Here is a 20345-nt window from a genome sequence, read left to right on the forward strand (position 1 = left end):
ACATTATCAATGATGAAATATACAACACATAGCACGATCACGGATGTTATGTAAACAACCGCAACCAAGGCCGTTCAGATCTGCCAAACTTAGTAAGGAAGATGGCCACGGCACCCGTCGTGATCACTTTCAATCGCGAGGAACTGCACGATCTCAATACCTAGCTAGATCTGTGATTACCTCTGCCGCCGGATACCTAGGTTAGCCGCCACATCAAATAACGATACTGGTGGTGCGCACAGCCGACGGCAACCGACGCTACGTGAACCCAGATCACGAGGAGCAGCACTACCGGAACAAGATCCACGATCACATGCGCCGCCGGGTAGCTAGGTTACCCGCCCCGCTAGGTTAACCACTACCACTGGCGGCGGCAGTTCGTTCGATGTTGCCGCGAGCGAGACTAGAGGGGGGACGCGGGATGCGGTACCTGTGCGCGCTCGTTGGAGATTCACGATGTTGTCGCGCCCGCTGTCCGACGAGATCGCCGGCGACGAGATAGCCGCCGCTGGAGATCTACTACGTGACTTATGGAGCTGCGTCAATGCTCGCGAGATTGATGGAGCTGCGTGAATGATTGGATTCGGCAGGTCCTACGTGGACGTGGGTCGTGTGATTTTTTTTTCGGATCAGGGTACTGTACGATCTGGGTTATATAGGGCTAGACAGGGCTTGGATCTGGGCTACGGCGGGCCAAGAAAAAAACAAACTCGCAGGGACAAAAAATACCCCTCGAAAATTAGGTTAGGGGAGCACCGGAGCAGGGCTCCGTCACATACTGCTAGTACTAGCAGAGTAGCTAGCAGAGGCCGGCGGAAGGCAGCGAGAAGGGGAACAAAGGCGGCAGGATAAGCAAGGTAAGAATCTAAGCATCGTATTCGTAATCGTATTCCCAATCCCAGAATAACTCTCCGGGGTGGCTTCTTTCGATTCAGTTGTCGATGGGAATGGGGTTGGGGTTGGGGGTGATTCTTTACGGAAATCCTCTTTCTTCTGTTCCTTTGCTAGTAGAGCTAAATAGCAGTAACTCGGATGATTCTGGATGCGACATCGCATTTCCCTTTATTAGTAACGTGGTCAAAACAAGTGCATTTGTGCGTGGAGAGAGGGGGGAGGGTGACGGCAAGGTTGTGATGCATGCGCATGCCGGTGGCCACGCGCTCTCGAGATGAAACCCAATCCCAGAATAACTCCCCGTGGTGGCTTCTTTCGATTTAGGTGTCGATGTGGTTGGGGATGATTCCTCGTGAAAACCCTGCCTGTTTCCTCTGTTCCTCTGCTAGTGCTGAATAACCCAGACGATTTCTTGGGTGGTGGCCACGCCGTGTCTGCACTGCACGCGCTCTCGGTGAGGTCGAGGGAGCTATCCGACACGCCGCAGAATCGGCCGCCGGCGGGGTGGTCAGTGCCTGCGGCGTAACGAGCATCGGGGGTTTCTGCAGGTCACCACGTCGAGCCGTCAGTTGGCAGAGGGGAGGCCCCATCCCCCACGGGCCATGGGGACGAGGATAGGACGCAGCGTGAGGTTGGCGAGGTGGGACGAGCTCAGCTCCGCCAGACGAGAGAAATCGGGCTCCTGGAGAAATGTTCCTTTTCTTTTGTCCAATCCATCGCTAATCCTCTTCTCATCGATTAGTTGTGGCTTTTGAATCAAAGTTCCTTTCTTCTTCTAATTCAGATTCAGAATAAACAAACCCTAGCTACCACACAGATCTCCTCGCTGCCGGATTCGATCGGTCTCCCTCGCCCCCGTGGCCAGCTTCGGTTGACAGGAGGCGGAGGAGACCATGAATCTTCACGCTCGTGTGGCCTGTGTCTGGTTGTTCAGGTTTTAGTTTCCTCGTCACGTTTGTTCCGGCAATGGGGGCGTCGGCGCGATTCAGACCATGAATCTCCGGCCCTTCCACGTTGTGGTGACGCTAGTTCTAGCCTCGCCACATGGACGTGAATACAGTATTATTGTCTACAGATCCGATCCGTCGGGTCGTGGGGGAGAGTTGTCAAACAACAATGCTTATGCGGTTATGCCTTGGTTCGTGGCCGCTTCGGTGATCTCGTCAATAAGATCCTGCGGCGGTGTTTTTGGCTTCTTTATGTGGGGTTGGGTCTCCTCGTCCTGCCTTCGCCTTCGGGCCAGTTCTTTTGATGGCTTAAAAAATAAGCCGCCTCCTCCCAACTTTTCCCATACGCCGCCTTCGTCACTCATTGGGACTTATGAACTAGTTATGAGATAACTAATTTAGAAGCCTCAACAAATTTAGGGAGCGGCTTATTTTTTAAGCTGGGGAGAGGCAGCTTATTTATTAAGCCACCCAAAAGAACTGACCCTTCATCTCGAGGTCGATAGGTCGTGCCTCGGATTGTCATTTTTATTGTCCCCTGTCAACGTCCGGGTACCTCCCGGGTGCAGTTACAATGACAGAATAATGACTCCATGGCTACGGTGATTCAGAGCAGGTGCTGTATCGAGCTAGGCTCAAGGCAAGCCATCAATTTGTGCAGGTTGGGATAGGATGACAAATTCTCCTCGGGCCGTTTGTAACTTTATCTTCATCAAGTGGTGTTCCTGTAAAAGCTTGGACTTGGTTATATATAGACGTGCCCTTTGATTTTTTTTTTTTTAAGAATCAAAGTTCCAAATTCATGTTGAGGAGTACATGAAATCGGGCCAAGTGCAAGTCTTCTTATTGTTCATGACTTAATTTCCTCTTACCACCTATCACTGTAAATTAATTTTGCACTGCAGAGGGGCTGCTAAAAGGATGGGCACGTCTTTCGGAAGCTGCAAGCTGCCGGATGAGCAATACTACAAGCATTTGGATGATGAAAAGAAGTATTTCTTGGTCCTTATGTTGGGTGATTTCAAAGATGCGATGGTAAACCTATTACTTATATGTGTTTTTTAAGACCAATGATGTTTCTACTATCTACTACTTTAGATTCTGCGTTGCAGTCAATTCCTTTGACAGGCAGACTACTCAGTTAGTTTGCACCAAATTTCCACATAGTTTTTTTTTGGGTGATTACAAGTAAGATCCAGAGTCATTATCCTTGTTTTTTCTAAGATTAAGATACCGGTCAGGTAAGAGAAAGGCAAAGAGTACATACCTCGATTGTAACTAGTGTCATCTGGATCTTGCGCATACACTTTCCATAAAAAAATTATTTCTGCAGATTTCTTTATAAAGATAATATATTGATATCAAGATTTATCTTTCAGCAGATAATCCCAGAAGAAGTTGTGCGGCGTTTGAAAGGTGAGATCCCAGGAGAGATCAAGCTAGAAACCCGAAATGGTTACAGTCACACTATTGTGGTTGCCAAGAACCAAGAAAAGCTTGTCCTTACAGTGGGTTGGCGGCAATTCATCGAAAACTATGATCTACAGATTGATGATTCCTTAATGTTCAGATACAAAGGAAACTCTCAGTTTAATGTCATGATCTTTGATAAGCTTGGTCGTGAAAAAGCATTATCAGTTGTTCTGGATCCTTTTTTGCATCGGGTCCAAGACAGGCGCAACGAGGCACATGAAATCGGGTTAAATATTAAACTTTATTATTCACTGCTTTGTTTTCTGGTACCAAATTTCACTTGAAATATATTCTGCACTGCAGGTCTTCTAAAAAGATGGATGTGCCTTCGGAAAGATGCAAGAGCCGGACTGAATATCACTACGCAAACTTGGATGATGAGAAGAAATATTTCTTGGTGCATATGATGGGCGATTTTCAACATCAGATGGTAAATTCATATTCAAATACAGTAACACCCTTTTATCAGTTACTTTGTTGTTTTTCTGTATGCCAATGATTTTTGTATTTTCTAATTTAAATTATATGGAGATATATATTGCTTTAGAGGCGTACACAAACTATATGTAGTCTTTGCAACTTTTGGTTTTGTCTCATGTTAATTTGATGCCTGGATTGAATCCAGCATGGTAGCACGTTTAGTGATGTTTGTTCACAAAAAGTGTCCTCATCATTTAAAGTAAAGATATGCTTTAGGCATTCACGTTGTTACTAAGATACTAGTCTTATTCATTTCCCTTGGTATGTCAGATATATTGAACAGACAGATTTGCTTTGATTATAGATAGTATCTTTCTCATCCTGTTTACGGTCCATTTTTCAAACAAAAATATTGCTTGTTTCTCTCCAGATCATCCCAGAAGTATTTGTTCAGCGTTTCAAGGGCGAATTCCCAAGAGAGATGATACTTCAAACACAAAATTGCCACAGTTACGTAATTGGAGTTGCAAAGAACAATGGAAATCTTGTCCTTACAGTGGGATGGGGGAATTTGTTGGGATCTTTGGTCTAGAGATGGGTGACACCATAGTATTAAGATACATTGGGAACTCTCGGTTTAATGTCATAATCTTTGATGAACTTGGCTGTGAGAAGGTATCATCAGTTTTTGTGGATCCTTCTCCGCCTCCTGTGCAAGAAAGGCGAACAAGTGCTACTGATACTGTGAAAAGTTCTCATTTTCGTCCTCAGGCCATACAAACGCAGCCATTTAGCATAGGGAAAGAGATGCCAATGGAGTCACCACGCCTCCAAATGGAAACGGACAAGTCATGTCAAGACAAGAACACCGTGATAAGTACTTCCTCCTGCGAGTCATCAGGTCCCAGTTTACTATTGTAGATATATCTTCCCTTGCAAATCATTCTCATATTTTTATAGCTAATATTTAGCTCTATTTCTTGGCACAGGAGATTGCTTCTCCTCTGAAGAAGAATATGGAGTAGGTGAAGTTGAAGAAGAATATGGAGTACGTGAAGTGCCTGGTTCCGATTTTATCGTCAGGAAGAAGAAGGTCAGGCTATCATCAATTCAGAAGGAGCGGTTGAAGGACGGTTACATTACCGTGAACGAGACCAAACTAACTCCAGCTCAGAAGGAAGTTGTGAAGCATAAGGTCCAGTCCATAGACTCAGAGATCCCCATCTTTGCTGCTGTGATGCGCAAGTCTAACCTTTATTCAAGATTCAATCTGGTGAGTTCCATTTTTTTTAATGTGTGTCCTTCATCGGTCATGTAGGTGCCTGTGTAAACTGCGAAGTGCTGCTTATGAAATACTAATGAAAACATTATCTCATAATGCAAATTCATAACCAGTCATCTCTGAATTTAAATACAGATTGAAGATTGCTTCCTAATATCGTACAAATTTAGGAAGCAATTTAACATGTTATTTTACAGAGTTTTATTGCCATTATCTGTTAACCCAGACACTATGCTAAGAAATATCTCAAAGAGGAGCCAAGCATGTGTCTTCGGCGGCAGGAAAAGGAGTGGGGGGTGCGGTTCGGTGAAAACAATGGCGGTAATAAGCTCAGGATCGGATGGAAACAGTTTGTAGAAGGCAACAAGCTGAAGATGGGTGATATCTGCCTCTTTAAACTGTTGACCGATGAGAGGAGAACCATGACGGTCTATATCATCCGCGCAAATTTTGTCAATTATTGGGCAGGTCTCAATGATGCTGACCGGGAAGCGGCGTTCCGGAGAGGGGCTCTTGCTCATCAGGTGGATGGGGCGCGTGCTCCTGTCTTGAGGTTGCTTCACATCGCTAACTGTCAATATTGGGGTAAACGAGTGATCCTATCGATCATAAGGCCTCGGTTACATTGTATAGTAGTAGAAACTTGAAACTGTTCTGGTGCTTGATGTACCTCTGTATTTTGACGTTATGTTATCTTCGCAGACCTGGAACTCCTCTGGCTGTAGTTTTTAGCTGCCTTTTAGTTTACTGTTGCACCCTCTGGATGCTGCTTTTGTGGTCGCGGTTTATTTCGTTAGTTATGGTAGTCATAGTGGAACCCAGTCCTTCGTTGGCTGTTTGGAAAACAATGGATGCCAAATCCAAATTGATCGATATGCCATGCTGCTGAACGCTGATGTTGCGGAATTCCCTGACAGAAGTGGACTGGTAATGTACGTTTTCTTGTTGGTGGCCGCGGGAAAAATATCTAGTACTCCCATCCTTAAGGTGCTTTCCATGCTTCAACTTTAAATAAATTAATTTTAAATGTTTAAAAAAATTCTGAAAAAAATATGCATGTTTACAAGGAATGTGACTACAACTCTTAAAAATTTCAGGTCCAAACTCTAAATGCACATTGAGAAAGAAAAATGTGAAATCTAGCATGAATAGTGTCACAAAAAGACAAAAGCAATATTTGGCACTATTCATATTTGAATTTGTCTTTTTTGTTTCTCAATGTACATTTCGAGTTTTGACCTGAAATTTTTAGGGGGTGTAGCCACATTTCTTTTGAACATTCAGAATTTTTTTCAGAATTTTTTAAATATTTAAAATTAATGTTTTATACTTGAAGTATAGGAAGCATCTCAAGGATGGAAGCACCTGATATTTCCCCGTTGGCCACGCTAGAGCGCCACCGAACAGAAACAGGAGACAGAGAGCATGCAGCTGCCAGATGCCGACGCCGGGAGACAGGACAGCATGCAAACACCACCATGCACACCACGCAAACATCATATGACTCTCTAGATAAAAAGCAGCATAGTTTATAAATTAGTATGAAGGTTTATTTAACTTGGTTGCGAGCATGAAAAAACAGCCAAAGAAGGCCACGGAAGGAAGCAGAGAGGCTGGTAAAAACGAAGGAAGCATCAGTTTCTGCAGTAGCGTCGGCTTCAGTCACTGCCGCGTGGACTCGGGTACAGGGTGGACATGGTGGTGTTCTCGCTTTGTCAGCTGGAGTGCCACCGTCCAGCAACACGAGACAAGCCGCATGCATGCAGCCAGGCCAGGTGGCCACGCCAGAACACAGGACAGCATGCAGACACCACGTACACCGCCATGCATCTACCCGTCCCCGATACCAGATCACCACGTGTACAGTTACCAGCAACCCAGTCAACAACGTACGACGCTAGAGATCCGACCCACCTAAAACTGCCAACGAAACACGGCCTCCTGTAATCGGGCGCGGCGCTCTGCCCATAACTGCAGTAGTATTCAGGTAAAGATCCGGTCACCCCTTGTTCTGTAGTACTGTATAGCAGAAGTCAGTTATACGGAGTACTATACTTTCATTGATACCTATTACAAATTTACAATGATATACTCGTGCTGTACGTGATGTCATAAAACACCGCGTCAAGTTTCTACCGTGTTCTAATTAAAAAGACCACGCTTCGGTTGTTGTGAAGACAGTGAAACAACAGATGCTGAGGTCTTCTATTCTTCTTCTTTTTTTACATGAATGCTGAGGTCCTGGGGAGCTGGATTAGTACTGCTGGGCGAGCTCTTTCGCTCACCGCGTGGTCACATCCTACAAGCAGAGTAGCAAGGCCAAGCAGAGCGTGAGTGCAGTGAGAAGGAGAACCAAGGTGACAAGATAAGCAAGGTAAGAATCGCGAGATAAAATCTAAGCATTGTATTCCCACTCCCCGGGGTGGCTTCTTTCGATTTACAGTTATCGATCGGATTGAGGGCTGATTCCTTGTGAAAACCCTGCCTGTTTCCTCTGTTCCTCTGCTGGTGGTAAATAACCCACACGATTTTCACCATCCTTTCCTTTCCTTTCCTTGGGTCTTGGCGTGATTCTGGTTCCAACATCACATATCCCTTTCTCCATTAGTAAGCAGCGTGAGGTTGGGGAGCTGGATGGTCTCAGCTCGGCCAGACGGGAGAAATTGGGTGGTCTCATGGAGATTTCTCTTCTTCTTGTCCAATCCATCGCAAATCCTGCTCTGAACTTCTGATCGATTAGTTATGGTTTTTTTTTTGTTCATTCAGATACAATGGAGGCCCCTGGCAACGTCCGGTTTAATTACCTCCCAGCTGCAGTTACAATGACTCCATGGCTACGGTGATTCGGAGGTGCTGTTTCGAGCTAGGCTCAAGGCAAGACATCAATTTGTCCATCTCGGAAGAGGATGAAAAATTCCCCTCGGGCCGTTTGTACTCTTATTATTAATCTTCATCAAGGGGTGTTCTTTTAAAGCTTGGACTTGCTTAATACATAGCTTGTGACCTTGAAAAAAGATGAAGAAAGGATCAAAGTACCAAATCCACATTGAGGAGTACCCCCCTCTGTGAAGTAAATCCACATTTAGTGAGTACATGAAATCCGGTCAAGCACAAGTCTTCTTTTCTGAACTTTAGTAAGTACAAGTCTTCTTATTGTTCATGACAACATGTCCTCTTACCACCTATCACTGTTAATTAATTTTGCACTGCAGAGGGGCTGCTAAAAGGATGGGCTCGCGTTTTGAAACCTGCAAGCTGCGGGATGAGCAACACTACAGGAATTTGGAGCATGAAAAGCAGTATTTCTTGATGCTTATATTGGGCGATTTCCAAGATGCGATGGTAACCCTATTGTATATCTGTGCTTTTTTTAAGACCAATGATATTTGTACGACTAGTATCTAGTACAATACTTTGGATTCTGTGAATTGCAGTCAATTCCTTGTTTTTCTGTGAATCACAAAAATTGGACCACAAGTAAGATCACTAAATCGAAAGTAAGATCACATAATCAATTCAGTTAGTTTAAAAAATAGGACTGCAAGTAAGATCCAGAGCCATTTTCCTTGTTTTTCTTAAGATTAAGATACTGGTGAAGTGTGAGAAAGCCAAAGGCAATACACCTTCATTAAGATACTGGTCAAGTTTGGTCAAGTGTGTCATTTGGATCTTCGCATAAACCGTCGTTCCGAAAAAAAAAACTATTTTTTCCGTAGATTTTTTTGATAAAGGTAATATATTGATATCAAGATTTCTATCTGCAGATAATCCCAAAAGATGTTGTGCCGCAGTTCAAAGGCGAGATCCCAGGAGAGATCAAGCTAGAAACTCGAAATGGTTACAGTCACACTATTGTGGTTGCCAAGAACCAAGAAAAGCATGTCCTTACTGTTAGAAATATGCCCTAGAGGCAATAATAAATTGGTTATTATCATATTTCCTTGTTCATGATAATCGTTTATTATCCATGCTAAAATTGTATTGATAGGAAACTCAGATACATGTGTGGATATATAGACAACACCATGTCCCTAGTAAGCCTCTAGTTGACTAGCTCGTTGTTCGATAGATGGTTACGGTTTCCTGACCATGGACATTGGATGTCATTGATAACAGGATCACATCATTAGGAGAATGATGTGATGGACAAGACCCAATCCTAAGCCTAGCAGAAGATCGTGTAGTTCGTTTGCTTAAGAGCTTTTCTAATGTCAAGTATCATTTCCTTAGACCATGAGATTGTGCAACTCCCGGATACCGTAGGAATGCTTTGGGTGTACCAAATGTCACAACGTAATTGGGTGGCTATAAAGGTGCACTATAGGCATCTCCGAAAGTGTCTGTTGGGTTGGCACGAATCGAGACTGGGATTTGTCACTCCATGTAAACGGAGAGGTATCTCTGGGCCCATTCGGTAGGACATCATCATAATGTGCACAATGTGACCAAGGAGTTGATCACGGGATGATGTGTTACGGAACGAGTAAAGAGAATTGCCGGTAACGAGATTGAACAAGGTATCGGGATACCGACGATCGAATCCCGGGCATGTAACATACCGATTGACAAAAGGAATTGTATACGGGATTGATTGAATCCCCGACATCGTGGTTCATCCGATGAGATCATCGTGGAACATGTGGGAGCCAACATGGGTATCCAGATCCCGCTGTTGGTTATTGGCCGGAGAACGTCTCGGTCATGTCTGCATGGTTCCCGAACCCGTAGGGTCTACACACTTAAGGTTCGATGACGCTAGGGTTATAGGGAATAGATATACGTGGTTACCGAATGTTGTTCCGAGTCCCGGATGAGATCCCGGACGTCACGAGGAGTTCCGGAATGGTCCGGAGGTAAAGATTTATATATGGGAAGTCCTGTTTTGGTCACCGGAAAAGTTTCGGGTGCTATCGGTAACGTACCGGGACCACCGGGAGGGTCCCAGGGGTCCAGCAGGTGGGGCCACCGGCCCCAGAGGGCTGCGTGGGCCAAGTGTGGGAAGGGACCAGCCCCTAGGTGGGCTGGTGCGCCTCCCACAAGGGGCCCAAGGCGCAGGGAAGGGGGAAGGGGGAAACCCTAGGCTCAGATGGGCCTAAGGCCCACCTAGTGGTGCGTCCCCCTCTCTTCCCCCTTGGCCGCCCCTCCAAGTCCCATCTAGGGCTGGCCGCACCCCTTGGGGGGGAACCCTAGATGGGGGCGCAGCCCCTCTCCCTCCCCTATATATAGTGGGGGTTTTGGGGCTGCCATACACACGAGAACATCTCTCTCTTGGCGCAGCCCTACCCCTCTCCCTCCTCATCTCTCACAGTGCTTGGCGAAGCCCTGCTGGAGTGCCACACTCCTCCATCACCACCATGCCGTTGTGCTGCTGCTGGACGGAGTCTTCCCCAACCTCTCCCTCTCTCCTTGCTGGATCAAGGCGTGGGAAATGTCACCGGGCTGCACATGTGTTGAACGCGGAGGTGCCATGGTTCGGTGCTTAGATCGGAATCAACCGCGATCTGAATCGCTACGAGTACGACTCCTTCATCCGCGTTCTTGCAACGCTTCTGCATCGCGATCTACAATGGTATGTAGATGCACTCCCCTTCCCCTCAGTGCTAGATTACTCCATAGATTGATCTTGGTGATGCGTCGAAAATTTTGAATTTCTGCTACGTTCCCCAAAAGTGGCATCATGAGCTAGGTCTATGCGTAGTTTCTATGCACGAGTAGAACACAAAGTAGTTGTGGGCGTCGATTTTGTCAATTTACTTGCCGTTACTAGTCTTATCTTGATTCGGCGGCATCGTGGGATGAAGCGGCCCGGACCGACCTTACACTTACGTGAGACAGGTTCCACCGACTGACATGCACTAGTTGCATAAGGTGGCTAGCGGGTGTCTGTCTCTCCCACTTTAGTCGGATCGGATTCGATGAAAAGGGTCCTTATGAAGGGTAAATAGAAATTGGCATATCACGTTGTGGGTTTTGCGTAGGTAAGAAACATTTTTGCTAGAAACCCATAGCAGCCACGTAAAACATGCAACAACAATTAGAGGACATCTAACTTGTTTTTGCAGGGTATGCTATGTGATGTGATATGGCCAAAAGGATGTGATGAATGATATATGTGATGTATGAGATTGATCATGTTCTTGTAATAGGAATCACGACTTGCATGTCGATGAGTATGACAACCGGCAGGAGCCATAGGAGTTGTCTTAATTTATTGTATGACCTGCGTGTCAATGAAAAACGCCGTGTAATTACTTTACTTTATTGCTAACCGTTAGCCATAGTAGTAGAAGTAATAGTTGGCGAGACAACTTCATGAAGACACAATGATGGAGATCATGATGATGGAGATCATGGTGTCATGCCGGTGACGAAGGTGATCATGCCGCGCCTCGAAGATGGAGATCAAAAGGCGCATGATGATATCGGTCATATCATGTCACTTTATGATTTGCATGTGATGTTTGTCATGTTTACATCTTATTTGCTTAGAACGACGGTAGCATAAATAAGATAATCCCTCACTAAAATTTCAAGAGAAGTGTTCCCCCTAACTGTGCACCGTTGCGAAGGTTCGTTGTTTCGAAGAACCACGTGATGATCGGGTGTGATAGATTCTAACGTTTGAATACAATGGGTGTTGACGAGCCTAGCATGTACAGACATGGCCTCGGAACACATGCGAAACACTTAGGTTGACTTGACGAGCCTAGCATGTACAGACATGGCCTCGGAACACAAGAGATCGAAAGATCGAACATGAGTTGTATAGTAGATGCGATCAACATGGAGATGTTCACCGATGATGACTAGTCCGTCTCACGTGATGATCGGACACGGCCTAGTTTGACTCGGATCATGTATCACTTAGATGACTAGAGGGATGTCTATCTAAGTGGGAGTTCATTAAATAATCAGATGAACTTAATTATCATGAACATAGTCAAAAGGTCTTTGCAAATTATGTCATAGCTTATGCTTTACTTCTACTGTTTAAGATATATTCCTAGAGAAAATTTAGTTGAAAGTTGATAGTAGCAATTATGCGGACTGGGTCCGTGAACTGAGGATTGTCCTCATTGCTGCACAGAAGGCTTATGTCCTTAATGCACCGCTCTGTGTGCTGAACCTCAGCGTCGTCTGTAGATGTTGCGAAACATCTGACATACACGTTTTGATGACTACGTAATAGTTCAGTGCGTAATGCTAACGGTTTAGAATTGTGGCACCAAAGACGTTTTTGAAACGTCGCAGAACATATGAGATGTTCCGAAGACTGAAATTGGGATTTCAGACTAGTGCCCACATCAAGAGGTATGAGACCCCTGACAAGTTTCTTAAGCATGCAAACTAAGGGAGAAAAGCTCAATCGTTGAGCATGTGCTCAGATTGTCTGAGTACCACAATCGCTTGAATCGAGTGGGAGTTAATCTTCCAGATGAGATAGTGATGGTTCTCCATAGTCACTGCCACCAAGCTATTAGAGCTCCGTGATGAACTATAACATATCAGGGATAGATGATCCTTGAGCAACTCGCGATGTTTGACACCGCGAAAGTAGAAATCAAGTAGGAGCATCAATTGTTGATGGTTAGTAAAACCACTAGTTTTAAGAAGGGCAAGGGAAGAAGGGATACTTCATGAAACAGCAAATCATTTGCTGCTCTAGTGAAGAATCCCAAGGTTGAACCCAAACCCGAGACTAAGTGCTTCTATAATGAGGGGAACGGTCACTGAAGCAGAACTACCCTAGATATTTGGTAGATGAGAAGGCAGGCAAGGTCGACAGAAGTATATTGGATATACATTATATGAATGTGTACTTTACTAGTACTCCTAGCAGCACCAGGGTATTAGATACCGGTTCGGTTGCTATGTGTTAGTAACTCGAAATAAAAGCTGCGGAATAAACGGAGACTAGCTAAAGGTGAGATGACGATATGTGTTGGAAGTGTTTCCAAGGTTGATGTGATCAAGCATCGCATGCTCCCTCTACCATCGAGATTGGTGTTAAACCTAAATAATTGTTATTTGGTGTTTGCGTTGAGCATAAACATGATTGGATTATGTTTATCGCAATACGGTTATTCATTTAAGGAGAATAATGGTTACTCTGTTTATTTGAATAATACCTTCAATGGTCTTGCACCTAAAATGAATCTCGATCGCAGTGATACACATGTTCGTGCCAAAAGATATAAAATAGTAATGATAGTACCACATACTTGTGGCACTGCCATTTGAGTCATATTGGTATAGAACGCATGAAGAAGCTCCATGTAGATGGATCTTTGGACTCACTCGTTTTTGAAAAGATTGAGACATGCGAACCATGTCTATTGGTATATATGCATGAAGAAACTCCATGCAGATGGATCGTTTGGACTCACTTGATTTTGAATCACTTGAGACATGCAAATCATACCACATGGGCAAGATGACTGAAAGGCCTCGTTTTCAGTAAGATGGAACAAGAGAGCAACTTGTTGGAAGTAATACATTTGATGTGTGCAGTCCAATGAGTGCTGAGGCACGCAGTGGATATCGATATGTTCTTACTTCACAGATGATTTGAGTAGATGCTGAGAATATTTACTTGATGAAACACAAGTCTGAATTATTGAAAGGTTCAAGTAATTTCAGAGTGAAGTTGAAGATCGTCGTGACAAGAGGATAAAATGTCTATGATATGATCATAGAGATATCTGAGTTACGAGTTTGGCACACAATTAAGACATTGTGGAAAGTGTTTCACAATTAATACCGCCTGGAACACCACAGTGTGATGGTGTGTCCGAACATCATAACTGCACCCTATTGGATATGGTGCATACCATGATGTCTCTTATCGAATTACCACTATCGTTTATGGGTTAGGCATTAGAGACAACCGCATTCACTTTAAAAGGGGCACCACGCAATTCCGTTGAGACGACACCGTTTAGAGAAACCTAAGTTGTCGTTTCTTAAAAGTTTGGGGCTGCGATGCTTATGTGAAAAAGTTTCAGGCTGATAAGCTCGAACCCAAAGCGGATAAATGCATCTTCATAGAATACCCAAAACAGTTGGGTATACCTCCTGTTTCAGATCTGGAAGCAAAAGTAATTGCTTCTAGAAACGGATCCTTTCTCGAGGAAAAGTTTCTCTCGAAAGAATTGAGTGGGAGGATGGTAGAGATTTGATGAGGTTATTGAACCGTCACTTCAACTAGTGTGTAGCAGGGCACAAGAAATTGTTCCTGTGGCACCTACACAAATTGAAGTGGAAGCTTATGATAGTGATCATGAAACTTCGGATCAAGTCACTAGGACGACGAGGATGCGTACTATTTCAGAGTAGTACGTGATCCTGTCTTGGAAGTCATGTTGCTAGACAACAATGAACCTACGAGCTATGGAGAAGCGATGGTGGGCCCGGATTCCGACGAATGGCTCGAGGCCATAAAATCCGAGAGAGGATCGATGTATAAAACAAGGTATAGACTTTGGAAGAACTACTTGATGGTCGTAAGGCTGTTGGGTGCAGATGGATTTTAAAAGGAAGACAGACAAAGATGGTAAGTGTCACCATTAAGAAAGCTCGGCTTATCGTTAAGATGTTTTCCGACAAGTTCAAGGAGTTGACTACGATGAGATTTTCTCACTCGTAGCGATGCTAAGAGTCTGTTGGAATTATATTAGCAGTTATTGCATTATTTATGAAATCTTGCAGATAGGATGTCAAAACATTGTTTCCTCGACGATTTTCTTGAGGAAAGGTTGTATGTGATACAACCAGAAGGTTTTGTCAATCCTGAAAGATGCTAACAAGTATGCAAAGCTCCAGCAATCCTTCTAAGGACTGGAGTAAGCATCTCGGAGTTGGAATGTACGCTTTGATGAGATGATCAAAGATTTTGGGTTTATACAAAGTTTATGAGAAACTTGTATTTCCAAAGAAGTGAGTGGGAGCACTATAGAATTTTTGATGAGTATATGTTGTTGACATATTGTTGATCAGAAATGATGTAGAATTTCTGGAAAGCATACAGGGTGATTTGAAAAGTGTTTTTCAATGGAAAACCTGGATTAAGCTACTTGAACATTGAGCATCAAGATCTATAAGGATAGATCAAAAACCGCTTAATAGTACTTTCAAATGAATACATAACGTGACAAGATTTTGAAGGAGTTCAAAATAGACCAGCAAAGAAGGAGTTCTTGGCTGTGTTACAAGGTGTGAGTATTGAGTAAGACTCAAGACCTGACCACAGCAGAAGAAAGAGAAAGGACGAAGGTCGTCCCCTATGCTTTAGATGTAGGCTCTACAGTATGCTATGCTGTGTACCGCACATGAAGTGTGCCTTGCCATGAGTTAGTCAAGGGGTACAATAGTGATCCGGGAATGGATCACATGACAACGGTCGAACTTATCCTTAGTATCTAGTGGACTAAGGAAATTTTCTCGATTATGGAGGTGAAAAAGGAGTTCGTCGTAAAGGGTTACGTCGATGCAAACTTTGACACTAATCCGGATGACTCTGAGTAGTAAACCGGATTCGTATAGTAGAGCAGTTATTTGGAATAGCTCCAAGTAGCGCGTGGTAGCTGCATCTACAAGATGACATAGATATTCGTAAAGCACACACGGATCTGAGAGGTTCAGACCCGTTGACTAATAACCTCTCTCACAAGCGAGATATGAACAAACCCCATGGGTGTTGGATTCATTACAATCACATGGTGATGTGAACTGGACTATTGACTCTAGTAAACTCTTGGGTATTAATCACATGGCGATGTGAACTAGATTATTGACTCTAGTGCAAGTGGGAGACTGTTAGAAATATGCCCTAGAGGCAATAATAAATTGGTTATTATCATAATTCCTTGTTCATGATAATCGTTTATTATCCATGCTAAAATTGTATTGATAGGAAACTCAGATACATGTGTGGATACATAGACAACACCATGTCCCTAGTAAGCCTCTAGTTGACTAGCTCGTTGATCAATAGATGGTTACGGTTTCCTGACCATGGACATTGGATGTCGTTGATAACGGGATCACATCATTAGGAGAATGATGTGATGGACAAGACCCAATCCTAAGCCTAGCACAAGATCGTGTAGTTCGTTTGCTAAGAGCTTTTCTAATGTCAAGTATCATTTCCTTAGACCATGAGATTGTGCAACTCCCGGATACCGTAGGAATGCTTTGGGTGTACCAAACGTCACAACGTAACTGGGTGGCTATAAAGGTGCACTACAGGTATCTCCGAAAGTGTCTGTTGGGTTGGCACGAATCGAGACTGGGATTTGTCACTCCGTGTAAACGGAGAGGTATCTCTGGGCCCACTCGGTAGGACATCATCATAATGTGCACAATGTGACCAAGGAGTTGATCACGGGATGATGTGTTACGGAACGAGTAAAGAGACTTGCCGGTAACGAGATTGAACAAGGTATCGGGATACCGACGATCGAATCTCGGGCAAGTAACATACCGATTGACAAAGGGAATTGTATACGGGATTGATTGAATCCCCGACATCGTGGTTCATCCGATGAGATCATCGTGGAACATGTGGGAGCCAACATGGGTATCCAGATCCCGCTGTTGGTTATTGGCCGGAGAACGTCTCGGTCATGTCTGCATGGTTCCCGAACCCGTAGGGTCTACACACTTAAGGTTCGATGACGCTAGGGTTATAGGGAATAGATATACGTGGTTACCGAATGTTGTTCGGAGTCCCGGATGAGATCCCGGACGTCACGAGGAGTTCCGGAATGGTCCGGAGGTAAAGATTTATATATGGGAAGTCCTGTTTTGGTCACCGGAAAAGTTTCGGGTGCTATCGGTAACGTACCGGGACCACCGGGAGGGTCCCGGGGGTCCACCAGGTGGGGCCACCGGCCCCAGAGGGCTGCGTGGGCCAAGTGTGGGAAGGGACCAGCCCCTAGGTGGGCTGGTGCGCCTCCCACAAGGGGCCCAAGGCGCAGGGAAGGGGGAAGGGGGAAACCCTAGGCTCAGATGGGCCTAAGGCCCACCTAGTGGTGCGCCCCCTCTCTCCCCCTTGGCCGCCCCTCCAAGTCCCATCTAGGGCTGGCCGCACCCCTTGGGGGGAACCCTAGATGGGGGCGCAGCCCCTCCCCTCCCCTATATATAGTGGGGGTTTTGGGGCTGCCATACACACGAGAACATCTCTCTCTTGGCGCAGCCCTACCCCTCTCCCTCCTCATCTCTCGCAGTGCTTGGCGAAGCCCTGCTGGAGTGCCACACTCCTCCATCACCACCATGCCGTTGTGCTGCTGCTGGACGGAGTCTTCCCCAACCTCTCCCTCTCTCCTTGCTGGATCAAGGCGTGGGAGACGTCACCGGGCTGCACGTGTGTTGAACGCGGAGGCGCCGTGGTTCAGCGCTTAGATCGGAATCAATCGCGATCTGAATCACTACGAGTACGACTCCTTCATCCGCATTCTTGCAACGCTTCCGCATCGCGATCTACAATGGTATGTAGATGCACTCCCCTTCCCCTCGGTGCTAGATTACTCCATAGATTGATCTTGGTGATGCGTAGAAAATTTTGAATTTCTGCTACGTTCCCCAAAACTTACAGTGGGTTGGCGGCAATTTGTTGAAAGCTATGATCTACAGGAGGATGATTCCTTAATATTCAGATACAAAGGGAACTCTCAGTTTAGTGTCATGATCTTTGATAAGCTTGGTCCTGAAAAAGCATTATCGGTTGTTCTGGATCCTTTTTGGTCTCAAGTCCAAGACAAGTGCAACGAGGCACATGAAATCGGGTGAAATACTAGACTTTATTATTCATGTCTTTATTTCCTGGCACCAAATTTCACTTCAAATGGCTTTCACACTGCAAGTATTCTCAAAAGATGGAAGTGCCTCGGAAAAGAAGAAAAAGCCGTATTGAATATCACTACGCAAACTTGGATGATGAGAAGAAATATTTCTTGGTGCTTATGATGGACAATTTTCAACATGAGATGGTAAATTCATATTCAAATACAACACCACTCCCTTTTATCAGTTATTTTGTTGTTTTCCTGAAGACCAATAAATTTCTACTTTGTAGTTTGTATTAAATTATATGTGGTCTTTGCAATTTTTGATCATGTCTCCTATTAATTTGATGCACGGATTGAATCCAGCGTATGGTAGCACATTCAGAGATGTTTGTTAGCAAAAAGTTTCCTCATAGTTCAAAGTAAAGATACTATGCTTTTGTCATCACATCCTTCCTATGATAGTAGTCTTCTCTATTTCCCTTGGTATGTTATATAGTCAGATTTATTGAACGGACAAATTTGCTTTGATTATAGAGAGTATCTTTTTTTATCCTGTTTACGGTCCATTTTTCAAACAAAAATATTATTTGTTCCTCTCCAGATCATCCCAGAAGGATTTGTTCAGTGTTTCAAGGGCGAATTCCCAAGAGAGATGATACTTGAAACACAAAATCGTTGCATTTATGAAATTGGAGTTGCCAATCCATACAACCAGAGATCCCATTCTTTTTTGCTGTGATGCGCAAGTGCAACATTGTTTTAGAATTCTTTCTGGTGAGTTCCATTTTCTTTCGATCATGTAGGTGCCTGTTTAAACTGTAAAGTGCTGCTTGTGGAATACTAATGAAAGCGCTATCTAATAATGTAAATTCATAAGCAGACATCTATGAACTTAAATACATATTGGAGATTGCTTCCTAATATCATACAAATTTAGGAAGCGGTTGAACATGTTATTTTACAGAGTCTTATTGCCATCATCTGCTAACTCTTTTGTTCACTGTAATCAGGTTTTCCCAAAACGCTATGCTAAGACATATCTTAAAGAGAAGCGACACTTGTCTCTTCAGGTGATGGGCAAGGAGTGGCCGGTGTGGTTTCGTGAAAACAGTTACGATAAAAGGCTCGGAAATGGATGGAAACGGTTTGTAGAAGACAACAATCTGAAGATGGGTGATATGTGCCTCTTTGAGCTGTTGAGAGATGAGAGAACCATGGAGGTACATATCATCCCCGCCGCAAACGATGCCAATTATCGGGCAGGTCCCCAGAATGGTACACACCACCATGCATTTACACGCCACCACGTCCCCCATGATGCCAGACCACCTCGCCCACAGTTAACTGCAAACCAGCATCCAATATATATTGACAGTCCCCCAGCAGAAAAATAAAATGGAATGAACAAGGAATGGAGGCATATGCAGGTTCAGCTCATCAACGACGCTACTGCACAGTTCTGTAACCTTTGTTCCAAACGATACCAAAATATTTTTATCTATTCAAATCTTATTATCCTTCAAAATCTTTGTCTTTTTATTCCTCTTGTATATTCCAGCTTAAGTATCTTCCTTATCCTAAAAGACCGTGCTAAGAGACAATGCGTTAACTCAAATAAAAAGCAGCTCACGGGGCCTCGGTTGTCACGAAGACAGTGAAACAACAAATGCTAAGGCCGTCTATTTTTACTGTAACAAACAAACACTCAGTCTCCAAGAGCTGGATTAGTACTGCTGGACGAGCTCTCTCCGCTCACCGCCTGGTCACATCCTACCAGCAGAGTAGCAGGACCAAGCGGAAGGCAGCGTGAAGAGGAACAAAGCTGACAAGATAAGCAAGGTAAGAATCACGAGATGGTAAAATCTAAGCATCGTAACCGTAGCCCCTATGCCAGAATAAATCTAAATCTCCTAACGACTTCTTTCGATTCAGTTCTCCATGGGTAGTGGGGGTGATTCTTTCTGAAAACCCTGTTTCCTCTGTTCCTCTGCTAGTGCTAAATAACCCAGGCGATTTTCACCATCTTTTCCTGTGGATCCAACATCACATTGACATCTCCCTTTCTCCATTTGTAATGTCAACACAAGTATTACATCTATGCGTGTGTGGGAGACGAGGGACATGCGTCTTTCCGGTGGCCACGCCGTGTTGGTCTGCGCCGCAGGCGCTCTCGCTGGGGTCGACGGAGCTCTCCGACTCCGACACGCCGGAGAACCGGCTGCCGGCGGGGTGGTCGGTGCCGGCGGCGTAACGAGCATCGGGGGTTTCTGCAGGTTACCACGTCGAGCCGTCAGTTGGCAGAGGGGAGGCCCCATTGGCCATGGGGACGACGAGGGTAGGAGGCGGCGTGGGGGTGGTCTCATGGAGATTTTTGTTCTTCTTGTCCAATCCATCCCAAATCCAGTTCTGATCGATTACTTATGGTTTGAATCAAAGTTCCTTTCTTCTAACTAAAGAAAATACTTTTCCCCTGCAAAAAAAAAAACCCTAGCCGCCCCACAGATCCATGGCAGATCTAGTTACCCACAATACTTCTGTGTC

At 44.6% G+C, this 20345-nt stretch overlaps 1 pseudogene; it reads left to right on the forward strand.

The window, feature by feature from the left end:
- The first annotated feature begins 799 nt into the window (after nucleotides 1-799).
- LOC123125753 (putative B3 domain-containing protein Os03g0621600) lies at nucleotides 800-5889 on the forward strand (annotated as a pseudogene).
- Nucleotides 5890-20345: the final 14456 nt, after the last annotated feature.

This window comes from Triticum aestivum, chromosome 5D (assembly GCF_018294505.1).
Source record: "Triticum aestivum cultivar Chinese Spring chromosome 5D, IWGSC CS RefSeq v2.1, whole genome shotgun sequence".
Lineage (NCBI taxonomy): Eukaryota > Viridiplantae > Streptophyta > Magnoliopsida > Poales > Poaceae > Triticum > Triticum aestivum.